This window comes from Marmota flaviventris, chromosome 1 (assembly GCF_047511675.1).
Source record: "Marmota flaviventris isolate mMarFla1 chromosome 1, mMarFla1.hap1, whole genome shotgun sequence".
In the NCBI taxonomy this organism is placed as follows: Eukaryota; Metazoa; Chordata; class Mammalia; order Rodentia; family Sciuridae; genus Marmota; species Marmota flaviventris.
Window position 1 is genome coordinate 213,880,510 of NC_092498.1, and position 4,310 is coordinate 213,884,819.

At 39.9% G+C, this 4,310-nt stretch overlaps 1 pseudogene; it reads right to left on the bottom strand.

The window, feature by feature from the left end:
• Window positions 1-1,283: 1,283 nt before the first annotated feature.
• Window positions 1,284-2,220, bottom strand: LOC114107555 (olfactory receptor 7D4-like; annotated as a pseudogene).
• Between the last annotated feature and the right edge of the window lie 2,090 nt (window positions 2,221-4,310).

A 4,310-nucleotide genomic window follows, 5' to 3' on the forward strand; every position in this document is an offset into this window, starting at 1 on the left:
TTCCTCAAAAAGTTAAATACCCAATTATCATGTGACCCAATGGTCCTACTTATAGATACATTGGCCAAATTATTTAAAAACAGTACAGTCACTTGTTGCTTAACTTAACAATGAGGACAGATCTGAGAAAGACATTATAAGGACATTTATGTTCTGTACAAACATGAGGTGTTCTCACAAAAACTCAGATGGATACAAAATTTGGGGGTAATATCATGCAACGGGACCACTGTCATACATATATGGGGTCTGCCATTATCTGAAATGTCATTATGCAACACTTACCTGTACTCAAACAAATATGTGTGCATGCTATCCACAGGATCCCTATTCTTAAGAACTTAACCAAGAAACTTACCCCAATGGTCATCATTGGATAAATGGATAAACAATTTGTGGTGCATACTTACACTGAAATATTAGTCATGAAAAGGAAGAAGAGATAACTAACATTAATCAGTAAAACAGCCAAAAGGAATGAAGAAAAGAAGCAATGTGGGAAGGAAGGAAATATGGAAGAAAGGAAAAAACAGGGGATCACAAAGAATGAAGCAATATCTCAGTGTTCTCCTAGGCATTTTATCATCATGATTCATAGGACCAAGCCAGCTTTCAAAGATTCCCAGATTCCAGGTTCCTTGTCCAAAATCTAATCACTGTTGTTACAAAAGGTAGCACAACAAAGTCAGAAGTCTGTACTCAGTTTTAGGGTCCCAAATACTCCATTCTAATCCAAGTCTCTTTCATTCAGAAACTATGTGAAAGACAGAAAATGTCTCAAAGTAATCTTTTCAGAATGAATAAAGTCACACAAGTCAAGTGACAACCACAGTCGTGAGATGATAATCATTTTCTTTTGACTGTTATATGATTTCATACCAGTTCCTTCAGGAAGAAGAGGAGGTTAAGCCCTTTAAGGTGAAGAAGATCATCACATTCAAAAGGAAAATGGTGGTGCAATGAGTGTCAGCATGTGCCATGATAAGGGCTTCAAACATTAAATTAGGATGCTCAGGACAAATCTGACCCAAGTAGAAGGCAGCTTTAGATTAAGGACCCCATAGATTGAAGACATCTGGGGGGAGAAAACTTACAAAGGATGTACTGATGAAGTGGTTGAGGAGAAACCAATACAAACTCTTATACAAGCAAAGTCAAAGGTGTTTCTGGAATGGAAATAGGAAGAAGCATGTTTTTCAGGGGAGAAAAGGGTCATGCTATGTAAACTCACAGCCCTTGCCTCAGAGACCCAAGCATCCACATAGTTCTGAGGTCAATGTCCCTCAAGGACCAGAGGTTGCTCTGCTGAGGAGTCTCCCCAGGGTCCCCTTCACATCCTTGTTCCTCAGGCTGTAGATGAAGGGGTTCAGCATGGGGGTGACCACAGTGTACATCACTGAAATGACTGTGCTCTTGTTGGAAGAATGGGTCACAGCAGAACTGAGGTAAACCCCAAGTGCCGTTCCATAGAACAAGGAGACCACACAGAGGTGGGACCCACAGGTGGAAAATGCCTTAGACTTGCCCACAGAGGAGGACATCTTCATTAAGAGGAGACAATCTGAGACTAGGAGAAGAGGATCCCAGTGACGGGAAACACGCAGAGGAGTGCTGTTGCTACAAGCAAGATAATGTTATTGATGAGGGTATCAGAACTGGCCACCTTGAGAACCTGTGCTAATTCACAGAAGAAATGTGGGATTTCAGTGCCTACAGAAAAGCTCAGCCTCTTCATCAGTAGAATGTGAAGCAGGGAACTGCAGAAGATGATGAGCCAACACTTCAGAACCAGGAGGACACAGAAGTGAGGGTTCATGATGACCGTGTAGTTCAGGGGGTGGCAGATGGCCACAAAGCGGTCATAGGCCATCACGGTCAGTAGGAAATTATCCATTTCAGCAAAAAACATTAAAAATACATGTGAATGAGGCACTCTGTGTAAGATATGTCTTTCCTCTATGCCTGGATGTTCACCAGCATCTTAGGGACCATGGTGGAGGTGAAACAGATGTCCACAAAGGACAGGATGGAGAGGAAGAAGTACCTAGGGGTGTGGAGGTGGAGTTCAGAGCAGATTGCCAGGATGATGAGCAGGTTCCCAAGCACTGTGACCAGGTACATGGACAGGAAGAGGCCAAACAGGTTGAGCTGCAGGTCTGGATCCTCTGACAGTCCCAGGAGGAGGAACTGTGATAGGACTGTGTGGTTCTCCACTTCCATATAGCTGTCTATTCCCCTTGAGAAATCAACAAAAGTTAAAAACAAACAAGCAAAGTTAAAAAGTCAATCAAATAAAAACAGAAACAATACAACTGGATATCAAGTAATCCTCCCTTCACAATGTCACCCTCAGGTGGACGTCCTTTGGCATGCCTGATTACTTCCCATAGTGATTCATGTGGCTAAATGGTAACTTACTTCACTTTTGCAAGTCGATAACAACCCAGACTTTCTTTAATTTAGCAGAAGTCTCTCATTTTATGTCTACTCATCTATTTTAATTCCCTTTTTAAAATTTAAGTACATGAGATAATTTTGTCTTTGTTATGACCCATCAAGAACATTTGAACAAATTTCATATTTTCCTTGATAATCCCCACATTTCCTTAATTGAAATAGCTCTATAATAGTGATAAAGCATGGACTTCAGTCTCTTTCGAGATTGAATGGATCATTGGTGTCCACAGTGTTATGATTGGACTTAGAATAAATAACAATCTTTATTCTATGACTTAGTAATTCCTAATGCTGTGATTGCTAAGTCACTACCTATTTTAAACTAAAGATACTATTATTATTATTATTATTATTATTATTATTATTATTACTTGTTTTTAAATTAAAAAATTCCTATTCTGTAGAATTCTGAATAAGTGATACCTGTTGTTATTATTTTTATTATTCTACTTTATGATCATTGTTTTGGATAAGTAGCTCTCCCGACAAGCAGAATAGAGCTTGATTTGCAAAATTCTTGAGTTCTTGAGTCGGATTTCCTGGAGTAGATTTTTGCCTATCCATCTTATTATTTATGACCTTGAGAAAGTCATCTAAATTCTATTAGTTATTAATGCATTATCTCTCCAGTAGTAGTAGTAAATATTTCCTACATGATAGGACCAATAAAGAAATGTAATGACATGATGATATAATTGTTATATTGTGGTTCCTGAGACATTTGATGAATACTTAAATGTGAACTTCTATTCTTAACATCACAAAACATTTTTCCTGCATGGATATCATTTAGCAACATCCCCTTAAGTCAGGCAGCCATCAGGATGAAATTATGATCATCATAGATACAACAAATCTGCCAGGGACAGTGGCACACACCTATCTTGCCAGTGGCTCAGGCAGCTGAGGCAGGAGGATCACAGGCTCGAAGCCAGCCTCAGCAGCTTAGCAAGGCCCTGAGCAGCTTAGTGAGACCCTTTCTCAAAATAAAAAAAAAAAATAAGAAGGACTGGAGGTGTGGCTCAGTAGGTAAGTGTCCCTGAAAACAAAAATTAATAAATTAATTAATTAAAATGCAACAAAATTTAAAAAATAAAAATACACACCCCAAAATTATAATACTTATTACCTTAGGATCACTGTACAGCATTCCTAATTAATGGAGATCCTCATGGCTCCTACTTTCAGAAAATGCCTGCCTGGTGAACGCTTACAACATGAGGAATAAGAATGTGGACCACATAGATAGGAGGAGAAAATAATACTGCAATGCAATTAAACTCAAACACAATGCTTATGTGAGAGTGTTCTTGCTCTTTCTGCTCTCGGGTAGGTATGTTTTGTGTTAAAATAGCTCAGGTAATGGCTAAAATTCCTTCAAGGTGCAGGGATTACAGCTTCAAAGAGTAGGTAAGTCTGGAACATCCCAGTTTCCTGATTCTGGAGCAGAGCCCAGAATCCAGGTCCTCCCCACGGCCCCTCCTTGCTCCCTAGCCTCACTGTGACCCACCAGCTCTGAGGGATAAGGCTGATGCTTTCTCTTCTCCACCCTCTCTCTCCCGGGGAAGCCCCCTTGGGTTTTCAAGGAGGCTGCATCTGAGAATCACAGGTGAAGGCCAACAGGGCCATGTTTAAGGTTTCTGTCCTCTCAAGTGTGGAATTCTCAGAGCTCCTAATTAACTAGATTGTTCTATTGTCTCTCCAGATCCAAATAATTCTGCTCCCTTGGAGTATGAAGGAGATAGCAGAATGGAAAATTTTCAGTCAATTTTGTCTTTATCTATGCCCAATCAGTTAAGAGATGATTTCCTCCAAGGGCAAACTCACTGATTTTGGTCAGGTTTGAAAGTCAC